Genomic DNA, 15692 nt, shown 5'->3' with positions numbered 1-15692 from the left:
TGGTATTTTCTAGATCTAGTCTCTCTGAGCCCTATGTTGGGTAGAGACTGTCTATTACCTGCCTAAATTATAACAACTTTATTGCTCACTATAGTGTTTGGCACATAGTAAACCCTTAACACAAATCACTTTTATGATCATTATTCATTCATTCAATCATTTATATTGAGCGCTTATTGTGTGCAGAGCACTGTACTAAGTGCTTGGAATGTACAGTGCAGCAACAGATAGAGACAATCCCTGCCCTCACAGTCTTAAAGGGAGCTTACAGTCTTAAAGTCTTATTATTACTACTATTATAATTTTTATCTTTCCTTTTAACCAACACAATAAGGAACAGTTTATTTTTAAGAATGTGTTTCAAAATGGTTTGGCTGAATGTGTGCTAAATTGACCCGAGTCCATTTCTGTGTATCAGATTCATAAAAGCAAATCTAGGGTCCCCTGAGGTTTGCTTAAATGTTTATTCTATACATGTATGCAGGGAGTAAGTAGTAATTGACTAAATTGCACTTGTCACCCAGCAGCTTAATTGCTAATAGAATCTAGTTCACATTTTGATGAAATTATGATAAAATTAAATTGTTGATTACTATAATACATTAACATGGTATACCCACAAAAAAGGGCATAGTTCCTGCTATATATACCATCTTCAATAACAGTATTTATTCAGTACCTGCTCGGTGTAGAACATTATATTAGGGACAAGAAGATATTGAAGAGGGTTAGAGACTATACCTCTGTCACATCATATGGGGATGGATTCAAGAATTGGCTTGGCATGAGAGATACCGGAGTCAAAATGCTGAGCCATACAAAACATTCCTAATGGCGAATTAAACTTCCCTTTCAGGAGGAATATAATTAGGTAATTATTCAGATGCAGCCATTGAATTTCCCTTTTAGGAGGGATACTCTGCTTTAGTTACTCATGTGCGGTGAAGCCCCTAGGTCCCAGCCCCATGAATGTTTCCCTCTTGGGACAAACACATTTATTGTTACAAGCACATGGTGAAACACCTAGCTCCCAGACCCATGTATGATCAGCAAGACACTCACTCATTCCAAGTTCCCTCATTTAGTCCACCGGTTCCAAAGAGAGAGACGGAATCTGGCACTCTGGGCAGGGAAGACATTTGACTGGCTGTTGCAAGTCTCATTCTACTGCCCAGAACATCGGACATATTATAAATACATCCTTCTGGGCCATTTGGGATTTTGGATACTGCTTGTCCAATCTCCATCCCCTTTCCCCCTTCTCCCATTCCCCTCTCCTCTATATTTTATTTGGTTGACACAAGGGTGAGGGACACTTCTGCATTAATTGCCTGGAATGGCTAGCAGTTCTGGTCACAGGGGTAGTGGCCCACCCATGCTTCCGGGTTCCACCTTGCTTATTTGGGCAGTCACAGGATAATAATAATGATGGTATTTGTTAAGCGCTTACTATGTGCAAAGCACTGTTCTAAGCACTGGGAGGGAATACAAGATGATCAGGTGTGATCAGGTGACTGTGACCACATGGGGCTCACAGTCTTAATCCCCATTTTACAGATGAGGTAACTGAGGTACAGAGAAGTTAAGTGACTTGCCCATAGTAACACAGCTGACAAGTGGTAGAGCCGGGATTAGAACCAGACTACCACTCTCTCCACTTTCAAAACGTTAAGGCCTCTCCTTGAAGAGGCCTACTTAATTGAATGTTTTTTCGGCTGGCTTGCTCTCCTTTCTGAATTGTCTCTGCAGTTGGAATGTGAACTCTGGATATTTGATATTTGCCCCACCTCCAATTCCACAATACTTATGTACATATCTTTAAGCTATATATTATAATGTTTTATTTCCATGAATGCCTGTCTCCTCTCTAGACTTTAAGCTCATTATGTGAAGGGGATGTCTGCTAATTCTGTTGAATTGTGCTCTCTGAAGCACTTGGTACAGTGTCCAGCACATAATAAGTGTTCAATATGATTGACACAACCTGTCCTCAAGCATTTTAAAATCTCCTGGCCTGCAGTGAATTCAGACCTCCAATAGTAGTGAGCACAGCTATCATATGATGCATTTAGCTAGTGATTCGTAAAAAGTTATTTCCTTACTTGCTCTTTCTTTTGGTATTTTTGGTTTTGGATGAAAAGTTTGGGTATAAAATGAACAAACTAAAGAAATTGAGAGGGAAGGAGGAGGAGTCATCCTACAGTGTGGTGTGAAGTCACTTATCTGTAACTGCCCTGTCAAAAGTTCCCTGCAATATAGGACCCTGCCTGTGCCCACGATACCTCACTCTAGGGTTAATGGGCAGGGAGAGTAAATGGGAGAAGGAAAGCAGAGAGAGTGAATGGGGAAAGGAAAGTCAGTCAAAGTGATCAAATGAACATGAGTATCTTTAGACATGTAGGAATATTTTCGAAGGAAAACATTCAATGGATGTTTATGATAACAAAGAAATTGGCATTTCTGATCAATAAAAATAAATCCTAACCCTGAATAGAGTCACTGAAAAAGGTTCAAGGATGTAGTATTTTTTTGCCATTATTCTTGTAGGCTGCAGACTAGAAGCCAATAATACCTTATTAATGGAATGGATGATATAAGAATCTTTTATATCATTACATCAGAAAACAAGGAACTGACATAACCTCTAAATTGCCTTCTCTGGTAGTATCATAAAACATGTGCAGATATTATCTCTGTTTCAGTTACTGCTGTTTGGAAGGAAGTTAGTAACATTGATATCCGCCTGAGTTCAGCAGCACAATCCATAAAATTGGCACCAGAGCTTATAATAACCCTCTGGTGAAATAATGTAATTGGAAGTTGAGGAATAAATTTTAAATGTCACAGAGAAACTTTGATGAAAGTTTTATAATTTCTGGACCATGCGAGTTCTGGGGTTTTGCATTTGGATTCCACTGGCAAAGCTACCCAAAACTTTGTTCTTTATGATGCACTCCTTTCTCAGGCCTCCAATAAAATGAGATCTCAGTACAGGCTAGGAGTTGAGAATTTAGGGGTCTGAGGTGGATTCACTCATTTACTAAACTCCTGGAATTTCAAGAATGGAACTCATTTCCTTAGACTTGAGTTTTCTCATCAGGTTACTGGTCATGGTGATGCATTTGATACCTCCAATTAATCTTGCTGGTGGATGTCTTCCAAAATAGGTAAAATAAAATAACCTTTTCTTTCCCATCTGTGTAGACTCAGGCTGACATTTAAGGCCTCTTTTTCTGCAAGACACTTCATTCTTTTGCAAAATCCAATTCCAGCTTTGCCTTCAGCAAGATGTCTTCCCATTCTAAGCTAAGCATCATATGTCGACTTTCTGCTAGACTGTTCTCATAGAAAATCCCAGGAATTAGAAACTTCCCTCTAATATGTTAGCTTGGATTCCCAGTTCTTTCTTAGAAGCAACATAGCAGCTGTTGGAAGATGTCAACATTTTCTAGAGGGGGAGACAGTGTCTTGACTGTGGGCAGGGAATGTGTTTCTTCATTGTTGTATTCTCCCAAGTGCTTAGTGCAGTGCTGTGCACCCAATAAGTGCTCAATAAATATGAATGAATGATTGACTGACTTTTAAAAGAGGCTCAGTAAAGTCAAGAATGCTGAAAATGTTCTCATACCATCTGTCTCCATTTGGCCCCAGTGGCCTGATCCTTACTGTAGAGTTAAATAAGAAGCTTCACTTTCATTTCCTGGAAGAGTTTCTGTTCTGAAATGAATGCTGAATGACAACCAGCCCAGATGGTGGGCTTCATGGTTGTGGTGAAACACTGAATTTAAGTTTTTAGCTCTGCTTCCAATTCACTGTGATTCAAGACACTGACTCTCTGCTATCAAAACTATTAGGGATCAGACCTTCATGAATATCAAGATAGTTTCTTGTCCTTTGCTCTGGGGTGGCAGTTGGAATTCCACTGCAGCATCTTCTGGTCCTCCCCATCTTTCAACTCCACTGATAGGCAGCTTTCCAAATCCCATACTACTATAGGGCTTTTCCTGGCCAACAACTGGTCATTGTGAAGCTTGACACAAATGCCATGGTTTGTCAGAAATCATCACCCTTGAGGTTCTCTTTTAATGATGGAATTTAAAAAAAATCAAAATGTTATAACATTGCTAACTCTGACTAGATAGTGGGCACTGCCAGTTTCTGAATCTTTCCTATCATATCTAAACGTTAAAGTGTTAAAGGAAGAATTAGCTGTTTGTCTGAAAATAGAAATTATGAACATACAACTCTGAAACTTCGAGATGATCATACTAGCCTCTTTGGAATGCCTTATTTCTGGATAAAATGAAAATGATGATAATTGTGTAAATAAATGTGGATAGGGCCAGCTGTCCGTGTGATTGTTAAAGATTTTAGTTGGCCTCTTGACTCATTTATAAACTTTAAATCACATTCAAAAAATGATACATATTCTTTGTGGTGCATCAACATAATGGGCAGATACAGTCCCAGAGAATATTTTATCATCTTATAACGGATATGTACTGTCCATGAATAAAGATTTCTGTGAGGTGCTTGGCATAATTTAACCCTCTTTTCCCCCCATTTCCCTCTGCTCCTCCCCCTCTACCTTCCCATCCCCTCAGCACTGTACTCGTCTGTTCAACTGTATATATTTTCATTACCCTATTTATTTTGTTAATTAAATGTACATCGCCTTGATTCTATTTAGTTGCCATTGTTTTTACGAGATGTTCTTCCCCTTGACTCTATTTATTGCCATTGTTCTTGTCTGTCTGTCTCCCCCAGTTAGACTGTAAGCCCGTCAAATGGCAGGGACTGTCTCTATCTGTTGCCGACTTGTTCATTCCAAGCGATTAGTACAGTGCTCTGCACATAGTAAGCGCTCAATAAATACTATTGAATGAATGAATGAATAATTTTCTCTTGATTTGTGACTACACTTCTAAACTTTACAAGCAGCATTTATTCCACACTAATTTCTAGAATGTACTGTCCAATATCCTTTAACAATCACTTTTTGGACTTCAATTTCAGTGATCAGTCATTTGTCTTATCAGTAAAGTGTCATTTCTTATTTCTAAAATAAGATCTTGAAATTATTTTTGTCCTATCCAGGAATCTCTGGATCTGAAAATGAAATACCTACAAAAATATTTTTATGTCATTGTCACCTATCACCCTGGGACAGGTTCGAGTATCAACATGCTGAGGGTGAGAGAGGGAGAGACCAGAGTGTGACCAATGTGACCAGAGACTGAGTCATACGAAATGTGTTCCACGTGGTGAATGGAGCTTCCCTTTTGGGAAGAATATAATTATTTAATTATTTTGGACTTAGTGAATTGAACTTCCCAGTTGGGAAGAATTCCCTTATACCTTACACGCAAATGGCGAAGCACGTACTTCCCACCCCACAAACTTTCAGTGAGACATTTGCCTGTCCCACGGTCCCTCACTTAGTGTGCTGGTTCCAGAGACAGAGCAGGCATTCGATGCTCTGGGCAGAGGCAACACATGAGCAGCTGCCACAGGTTCTCATCCACTGCCTAGACTGGCAAAGGCATCCTCCAAGTTATCTCTCCTCCCAAGCCATTTCAGCTTCCAGCTTCCACTTGTCCAATCTCCATGCTCCCCTCTGTCTCCCACCCCAACCCCCAATTGTCCTCCATACCTTATTTGGTTACCTTGTTGGGGAGGGACACCTAATCTCACATTCTTGACCTGGGATGTCAAATGAATTCAGTACCTGACCCACAAATCCATGTTGTCCCTTGCTAGCTCAGGACATCATCGGTAGAGCTTTGTCCTTGAGATGGTGCGCTCCCTGGTTCATCTCGGCACAGTCATTATGAAAAGAACTAACGATGAAATATCAACTGTGGTTGCTATCTATAAATTGTTCAAGAGTCTCATATTCTAATTGACTGTAACAAAACCCAGAGTTGTTTCTATCATGTAAGGCTGCCAGTCAAATGGCAAACAGTTTTGGAGCATTTGTCATAACCAATTAACATCTGGCTCCCAGAATAACAATGTCCTTGCTTTCCATTGTTCTGTGAAACCAGGGCAATGATTCTATAAGGGAAACAATTAGAATTCCTGCAACAAATGTGGTGGTTAATCTTTTATTCAACATTTTCTGCAGTTCATTTGAAAAGAGAGGTCTCCATTGTTTTATTTCTCTTCTCAATTCATCACCACTGGTATTTATTTAATGCTTTCTTTGTGCAGAGCACTGAGCTAAGCACTTGGGAGAGTAGAATAAAGCAGAATTAACACATGTATTTCCTGTTTACCCTTCCCAGTAAACTGTGAACTCTGTGTGATATAGGGACCGAGACACATGGTAAATTCTGAAATACCAGTCATCACTATCACTGTGCAACACACCAGATTTATTGAAACTGTGCTTCCAATAAGTAAAAAGACTACTTTACACTTATAGAACACTCCTACGTGTTCTACGTGAAGCAGCGTGGCGCAGTGGAAAGAGCACGGGCTTTGGAGTCAGGGCTCATGAGTTCGAATCCCAGCTCTGCCACTTGTCAGCTGTGTGACTGTGGGCAAGTCACTTAACTTCTCTGTGCCTCAGTTCCCTCATCTGTAAAATGGGGATTAAGACTGTGAGCCCCACGTGGGACAACCTGATTCCCCTGTGTCTACCCCAGCGCTTAGAACAGTGCTCTGCACATAGTAAGCACTTAACAAATACCAACATTATTACTATTATTATTAAATCTAGTATGTCGTCAGGTATTTTGTTTTTGTTGATCTTCATGTCTAGTTTAATTCAGGAGAAAATGGGAGACACTAATATTTGAAACTTTACTTTGTTTTTAAACCCTAATCAGTCACATGACCCAAGTTATCTAATAGAAGTACCACTAGAAGAGTACCCTTTAAAGCTCCAGGGCACTATTAAGCATAGGGGGAAGCAGGAAGGTAAAATGGACCAATAAACTAGACCTTAGTGCAGGTCTCTTGGAGGAGATATGCTTTTTAGTAAGGCTTTGAAGATGGGAGGAGGGGAGGTCTGTTATAGATAAAGGGGGAAGTAGCTCTAGGCTAGACAGAGGCCATGGGCAAGGAGTTAGTGATGAGATAGATGAGACTGAACTCAGTCAGTCAACCATATTTATTGAGCACTTACTGTGTGCAGAGTACTGTAGAAAGCACTTGGGAGAGTACAGTGTAACTGACACATTCCCTGCCTACAATGAGCTTACAATCTAGAGGGGGAGACAGACACTAATATAAATAAATAAAATTACAGATACATATTTAAGTGCTGTGAGAGTAGGAGGGGGGATGAATAAAGGGAGCAAATAAAGATGGCACAGAAGGAGTGGGAGAAGAAGAAAGGAGTGCTTAGTTAGGGAGTAGGTTCGTGTTAAAGGGGAGAAGTGCATAGGATGGGTTGTAGTAGGAAATCAGTGAGGTAATTGGGGCAGAGCTGTATAAGCACTTTAAAGGTGATGGTGAGGAGTTTTTGATGTGGAGGTAAGGGGCAACCACTGGACATTCTTAAGGAGTGGTGAGAAATGACTTAGCTTTTTTTTCATTCCCAGAGAAATGATCTAGGCAGAAAACTGAAGAATCAGAAACAGAAGAAACAGAAGGTCAGAAAGGAGGCAGTGCAGTAGTCAAGGTAGGTAATCATAAATACTTGGAAAGGTGTGGTAGAGAAGCAGTGTGCCCCAGTGGATAGATCATAGGCCTGAGGGTGAGACGGACTGGTTTCTAATCCTAGCTTCACCACTTGTCTTCCGTGACCTTAGGCAAATCACTTAACTTCTCTGTACATCAGTTACTTCATCTATGATATGGGGATTAAGATAGTGAGGTCCAGGTGGGATACAGATTGGGTCCAACCTAATTAGCTTGTATCTACCTCAGTGCTTAGTACACCGCCTATGTAAGCACTTAACAAATATCATAAAAATGTAGAGGAAAGGGCAGATTTTAGAGATGTTGAGAAGGGAGATCCAACAGAATTAGGTGACAGATTGAATATGTGGGTTGCATGAAAGAGATGCGTGGAGGAAAATGCCAAAGTTACAGGCTTGCGAGACAGAAAGGATGGTGGTGTTTACAGTAATGGGGAAGACAGGAGGAGGACAGGGATTGGGTGGGAAGAAGAGGATTTCTGTTTGTAAATGTAAATTTGAAGTGTTGGTAGAAACCTATAAGCAAATATGTACCAAAGGCAGGAGGAAATATGAGATTGAAGTGGAGGAAAGAGATAAGGACTGGAGTGGTAGATTTGGGAAGCAGTGTGGCCTAGTGGACAAAGCACAGGCCTGGGAGCCAGATGACCTGGGTTCTAATCCTAGGTCCATCACTTGCCTCCTGGCTGACCTTGGGCAATCAATAAATTATTATTAATAATAATAATAATGATGATGGTACTTGTTAAGCAGTAACTATGTGCCAAGCACTGTTCTAAGCATGAGGGCTCACAGCCTTAATCCCCATTTTACAGATGAGGTAACTGAGGCACAGAGAAGTGAAGTGACTTGCCCAAAGTCATACAGCTGACAAGTGGAGGAGTCGAGATTAGAACCCACAACCTCTGACTCCCAAGCCCATGGTCTTTCCACTAAGCTACATTCACATTTATTAATAATGGTGGTATTTGTTAAGTGCTTATTATTCATTCAATAGTATTTACTGAGCGCTTACTATGCAGAGCACTGTACTATTGTACAATTGTGCAATGTACAATTCAGCAACAGACAGAGACAATATTATGTTCCAGGGACTGTACTAAGTGCTGGGATGGAGACAAGCAAATCAGGTTGGACACAGTCCTTGTCCCACATGGGGCTCACAGTCTCTATCGCCACTTTACAGATGAGGCAACTGAGGCACAGAGAAGTGAAGTGATGTGCCCAAGGTCAGTGGTGACTTTACAGAGGGCAGTTTCCATGAAGTGAATAGAGCAGAAGTCAGATTAGAGGGGGTCAAGAAGAGAATTGGAGGAGAGGAAATGGAGGCAGCAGGTGTTCACAACTCTCGAGTTTGGAGAAGAATGACAGTAGGCAGATGGAGAGATAACTGGAGGGACACTTGGGGGTCAGGTTTGGGGGTTTGTAGGTTAAAAGACACATGAGCATGTTTAAAAACAATAGATAAGGGGTCACTGGAAAGTAAATGGTTAAAGATAGCATCCAGGGTGGGAGCAAGTATTTTGATAAGGTGCAAAGGGAAGAGGCCAGAGTTGCAGATGGAGGGTGTAGATTTTGAGAGGAAGCAAGAGATCTCTTGAGATACTGCTTGGAGAGCTGAAGAGAGGAATGGGCTCAGAGTCTTGTGCTAACATGCTAGGAAGCCTAGCTGTTTCCACTCACTAAAACCTTCCCCACCGGAAATCTAGTAGCCCATAGAAGATTTGTAAAGTTTGCCGACTGAACAACCAGTGCAAAAAATTGCTTTTCTCCCCCATCGCAACTTCAGCACAATGTTCTTGTGGATCTCGACTCTCCTCACTCTAACTTTTATTTTTGAAGATGAAGTTTCTAACAGAGAGATCTAAAGTAAATGCTCAAGAAATATGATTGAATGAATGAACAGCAGAGTGGTGTGGCTGAAAGGGAATACACAATTAGGAGACTCCTGCTTTGGCCTTACACTAAATAATGCAAGATAGAGAAGATGGTTGAGGAATGTAATCATATGAGTCAAATCAATCAAACTGAAACAGTTTTCCAGTCATTATTTGGGTAAAATAAACAGGGCGGTCTAAGCCCATTCATCCTCTAGGTCCATAATCTAAGTGGAGAATTTCACTAATGTCAAAGGAATCTTGGTACAAGATTTAGCTCCACAGAAGTTAGGGAACGAAGGGAAAAAAAGTATCCATTGAACATGGTCTTTTATAAAGAAGTTAGGGAGAAAGTGGTAAGTGATGTTTTCTGGATAAAGTGCAGGGGTCTGGAGAGAATTAGCTTGGTTTAACTTTCCAACAATTTTAAGTTTTTATTTTCATTCAAACAGCTATGTTGATTCAATAAATTAATTATAACTTTCTTTTATGACAATGAAAACCTATTATTTTAAATGAGAGGAAATATTAACACTAAAGTGCACAGTATTTTATGAAACTTAATGGATCAACTATTAATTAATTCTTTTGATTAGCAATACAATAGTTGCTAGCATGCCCTTGAAATGATTATCCTATATGAACTGCTTTGGAAAAAAATGTACTAAAGGAAGCAATCTATCCATTAGTTGTCAACTACCCACCTTAAATGAAAATGGATAATGGAATTTTTACTATTGTTCTCCATGCTATGTGATGTTATCTTCTCAAATTAACGATTTCCTAGACTCAGCATTTCTGTGGAAAAGATCTGTTTGAAGATAGCGTATTCATGACCAAGTCAAGGAACAGCAAGGTATCTATCTGGTTTGTAGGGAGCCATCTGATAAAAGGCCTGAATCAAAAAAAATTTGTTACCTTACATTTCTTTTTAGCAGAATATTGCTAATGTATTGCTAACATATTGCTAACATACATGACTCCTTAAAATGTCCGGTGATTATCTTTAGATAAAAACTAATCTTGAAAAGCACATAACACCATATACAGCCTGATATTTCTGATAAGATGCTCACAGTTGAGTGTGGCCATGCTTAGTTTATCTCCTGCTTCAGTGACAAGAGGCTATCAAAAAAAAAATATTATTTAGAAGTTGTTAGTAAGAGAGGAAGCTTAGTTTGAGAGGAAGATGTCCTAATTGATTTGTCCATCTAATTAATGCACATTTAGCTGTCAATTTATCTGCACTTCAGAGAGTGAGACATCTATTTTAGCCTATGAAGATAATAGTTGCTTGAACCTTGTAAATATTGTCTGAGGGAAAGTCATATATATAGGTATAGATATACATCTACCTATCTATATGGTATTTATTAAGTGCTTCCTATGTACCAACCTCTGTACTAAGCTCTGGGGTAGATACAAACTAATCAGATTGGACAGAGTCCATGTCCCACATGAGGCTCACAGTCTTAATCCCCATTTTACAGATGAAGTACCTGAGGCACAGAGAAGTTGAAGTAATTTGCGCAAGGTCCCACAGCAAAGAAGAGGCAGAGCTGGGGTTCAAACCCGGGTCCTTCTGATCCCAAAACTATGCTTTGTCCACTAGACCATGCTGCTTTTCATCCTAAAACTAGTCTGCGGTTTAACAGCATATACTGCATAGACTATATACAGCATATACAGCATACAGCATTGACTATATTGTGGTCATTAGAATGAAGAGATAGGAGCAGATGCTTGAGAAGCTGTGGAGGAAAAACCAATAGAATTTGGTGATGGACTATGGCTGAATAAATGGTGAATAAAGGTTCATTTATTCAATCGTATTTATTGAGTGCTCCCTGTGGGCAAAACACTGTACTAAGCACTTGTGAGAGTACAATTTAAAATGAACAGACACATTCCTTGCCCATAAAAAGAGAGGGAGAATTCAAGACTAATGCTGAGGTTCTCGGCTTTGGAGATAATGTTAGCACTGTAAACTGTGATAGGGAAATTAGCTGGAAGGATAACGAGGAAAAGAATATGAGCAATTCAATCTAAGCATATTAAGTGGGAGGGAACAACATTTGGACATTTCCTGGAGGCAGGGAAAATATGAGACTGCAGTGACAAGAGGTCAAGGATAGTGAGATAGACTTGGTATTCATCAGCAGAGATGTTGTTAGTTAAAGCCATGAGAGCAGATGAACTCCGCAAGGTAGTGAGTGTTGACTGAAAAAAGAGGATCATATCAGGAATTTGAGAGATGCCCATTGAGTTCGACCATAACCCTGATGCCTACCACTCTCATTCTTTTTTCCAGGAAATGTCAGGATCTTGGAATGTAGGTCATAATGGAGGAGAGGGAGTGAGTTGTTCACTCAGCAGTCTCCGGGGATGGATACAGCTCCAGAAAGATCAGGTAGATTTGAAGCAGGTAGATTTGAAGTTAGTTTGTACACTACTTATATGTGTGAGCATTCCTTTATGTGTACTCAAGCACTAAGCTCTGTAGTATGATTCCAAGTGCATGTATATGTATGTATGTGTGACAACATTTCTTAGAATCAGACCTAGAACCGTTAAAGGGCTATAGATTAAGATGCTATTTGAAAATAGAACATTAATATTTCCTGTTGGGAAAAATAACTATAAATGGGAGCAGAAACAGAATAAAATGAGTACTTTATTTCCAGTGGACAAAACCCTTTAAAAAAGAGATATCTGTATTCTGAACAAACCTTGTTTGGGCATTTTGGGATGGATGTTTCCACTGGCTCAATCATTTGAGTAAACATTTCTAGTTTGTCAGTAGTAAGGCTGTTACTTCCCTTACAACATTCCATAGTGCTGAGGACAGAGCTAGGTAAATAATTAGCACTGAATAAATGCAGATGACTGACTGACATTAGCAAATTCACTGGCCTTAATTTTTTTGGTATTTTTTAAGCACTTACTATGTGCCAGGCACAGTACTAAGAAAGGAAGCAACAGTGTGGCCTAGTGACAAAAGCATGGACTAGGGAGTCAGAGGGATGTGGGGTCTAATCCCACATCTGGTCTGCTCTGTGACCTCGGGAAAGTCACTTCACTTCTATGTGCCTCAGTTACCCCATCTATAAAATGGATATTAAGACTGTGAGCCCCAAATGGGACAACCTGATTACCTTATATCTACCCCAGCACTTAGAACAGTGATTGCAACATAGTAAATGCTTAACAAATAACATAATCATTATTGTTATTATTATTAATAAGTGCTGAAGTAGTTACAAGAAAATCAGGTTAGACACAGTCCCTGTCCCACATGGGGCTCACAGTCTTAATCCCATTTTACAGATGAGGTAACTGAGGCCCAGAGAAGTGAAGTGACTTGTTCAAGGTCACACAGTAGACAAGTGGCAGAGCTGGGATTAGAACCCAGGTCCTTCTGACTCCCAAGTATGTGCTCTATCCACTAAGCTCTCTACTTCTCCTCCTTAAATCTGAAAAAATTATAGATTCCAGATCCAGGAAATTTTAGATGGCTGGATGGTGTACTTACGTGTGATTTTGATATTGTTTCTTGGTGAATGGAGAATTTTAAATAATTGGGTATAGTATATTTAAATATTTGAGATAAACTAGAAGACTAGATGGGTTTGAGTAGAAGTTTAAATTTTCTCCAAATTAAACCAACAGGGAAATTGGAAAAAATATTTTTTATTAATTTGGACAGCTATTCCATAATTAGATTGCAATACATCTGGTTTTTGTTCTATATTTACAGAGACGTTCCGTGATTTTGAAATTTGCTTGAATGGAGAAACAACACAAATAGCATAACCAATCAACAGAGCCTGGCCCAGCTAGAGTAGGTTCCTGAGTTCATTGTGCATGAACAATGACTAGCAAAGGAAAAGATGAGTAAAAAGGAGAGTAAATAGTGAAACAGAAAGTATTTTAAGAAAAACAGATTAAGGACCTATTAACATCTCAAGAGTACTACTTAAACTCCTAACTAACTCAGCCTTCAGGAAGACGGTGTCTAGGGGAAAGGGCTTAACCTTCCATAACCTCCATTTCACCATCTGCGAAACAAGGATTATAATAAACAGATCTCAGAGCACTGTTGTGAACACTGCATTATTAATGTCTGTAGAACCGTTAAAGGGCTATAGATTAAGATGTTATTTGAAAATAGAACATTAATATTTCCTGTTGGGAAAATTAATTACCTCCTATTGAAGATTTATAATCATAAATTACATGGAGTGGGCATCAGTTACCATAATTTAAATGTCTTTGGGGATCACACTGGTCCAAAACTTCTAACATCAGCAACATAAGACTCTTGCTAGAAAGCTCCAAGCACCTACTTATGCTATTGTTGGCTTCAGTAGTTCAAGGAATGCAAAGTCAATAGTAATTAAAAATGAAAACCTAGAAGAAAGGGATTGGCAGCAGTAAAACACTTGATTGTTTCTCTTAAAAATCTTTTCTCTTGGTGCTTGTAAATACTAATGAAAGGGCATTTCTCTATTTTAAATAACACTGAATATTTTCTTCTTCCAAGGAAGAAAAAGACCTGTAATGTAAAATATGTGCAATGTTTTCTTTTACCTCAATTTCTGTTATTTTAATGTGCATGGATTATCATCAATGAGAAAGGGATTCCGGTAGTTTAAATCCCTCCAGTGGTTGCTTAGCAACTCTCAAAAGGAATGAATAACTGCAAATAATCATTAAGAAGATGGCTATAGGTCATAATGGGGAAGGTTTTTCTGGAGTCACTGGCTTCCACGAATGTTCTATTGAGTCTATAATTACTGTATCTAATGTTGTTCCAGAAGGGCCTGGTTCACCTGACCAACTGAAGGAAACATCAACTGCACCTGGACCAATTCCAGAGAAGCATTAATTATCTAACTAATTAATTAATCACACTGGCTTGCTTAGTAAGTGCTCTGCCCTCAGTAGACCCTCAACAAATACCATGACTACTAATCGATCAGTGGACAGGTAGAGGCCAGCCACAGAAGGCAAGCCCATTTTGTGTACAACAGATAGAAATGGATGACTGTTTGAAGCAGAAGCTTCAGGGTACCAAAAAGGAAAAATGAAAACAACACCTAGAATTCTGGGGAACAAGTGCAACAGTGAAGCTGGGGGTAATCTGTCTATGCCCACAGTGTGGAAGGAATCATTTTGGCCCCATGTTGTCCTTATCAGCCTCAACCTTACAAATTAAAAAAAAAGATCTCACCTTCTGAAGACTCATCTGAGAATGCAAAGAATGATGTAAGAATTAACTTTAATAACTTTAATTGAGAAGAAAAACTTTCTTACATGTTTAGAAAAGGAACAGAGTAATACAGGGATTAGTAAAGAGATGAGTGAGTGCTTCAGTAATAGAATACAAAAGTCAGTGTCATTATTATCCTATTTGTTTACTATGTTTCAAACACTGTTCTAAGCACTGGGTTAGATATAAGTTAATGAGGTTCAACACAATGCTAATTCCACATAGGGCTCATAGTCAAAGGAGAAGGAGAACAGGCATTGTCAGGTATGAAAAGAAGTGCTGCAAGTGGTTGTCTGTTTACATATTCATGAGAAGCAGCGTGGCTCAGTGGCAAGAGCCCAGGCTTGGGAGTCCAAGGTCATGGGTTTGAAACCCGACTCTGTCACTCGTCAGCTGTGGGACTGTGGGCAAGTCACTTCACTTCTCTGGGCCTCAGTTACCTCATCTGTAAAATGGGGATGAAGACTGTGAGCCTCACATGGGACAACCTGTTGACCCTGTATCTACCCCAGTGCTTAGAACAGTGCTCCGCACATAGTAAGCGCTTAACAAATACCAACATTATTATATGTAGCTGGGGTCTATAATCTCAGAAGAAAATAAATACTCCCAGAGGAAAATTTTTCTGCAGAAGATATTGGAAGGTAGGGCAGACTCTGATCTATTGGACTTGATGGGAAAGGGTGTACCAGGCAGGAGAGAGGAAATGACCAAGTGGTGGGAATCCAGAAAAATTAGAGTGAGGCACAGAAAATACATTGTCAAAAAGAATTAAAAATGAAAGTCAGGGTGTAGTAGGTGAAGAAAGTTAATAGGTGGGAGGGAGAAAGCTGATTGTCTTAAACCCAATAACTAGGTTTTTTTGCTTTATGTAGAGAGGATTAGATAATTCTT

At 39.5% G+C, this 15692-nt stretch overlaps 1 long non-coding RNA gene across 1 annotated transcript in view; it reads left to right on the top strand.

Moving 5' to 3' along the window:
• LOC114811076 overlaps positions 1 to 13622 on the top strand; it is a 33358-nt gene extending 19736 nt beyond the window's left edge. Inside the window, exons 3-6 of the long non-coding RNA XR_003758776.2 lie at positions 7551 to 7630; positions 10314 to 10382; positions 11838 to 11936; positions 13284 to 13622. This is a non-coding gene — a long non-coding RNA (uncharacterized LOC114811076). The remainder of the gene's footprint in view (positions 1 to 7550; positions 7631 to 10313; positions 10383 to 11837; positions 11937 to 13283) is intronic.
• Positions 13623 to 15692: the final 2070 nt, after the last annotated feature.

Source organism: Ornithorhynchus anatinus, chromosome 4 (assembly GCF_004115215.2).
Source record: "Ornithorhynchus anatinus isolate Pmale09 chromosome 4, mOrnAna1.pri.v4, whole genome shotgun sequence".
NCBI lineage: Eukaryota > Metazoa > Chordata > Mammalia > Monotremata > Ornithorhynchidae > Ornithorhynchus > Ornithorhynchus anatinus.
Note: the sequence above shows the minus strand (reverse complement) of the source record. Positions and strands in the feature narration are given on the sequence as shown.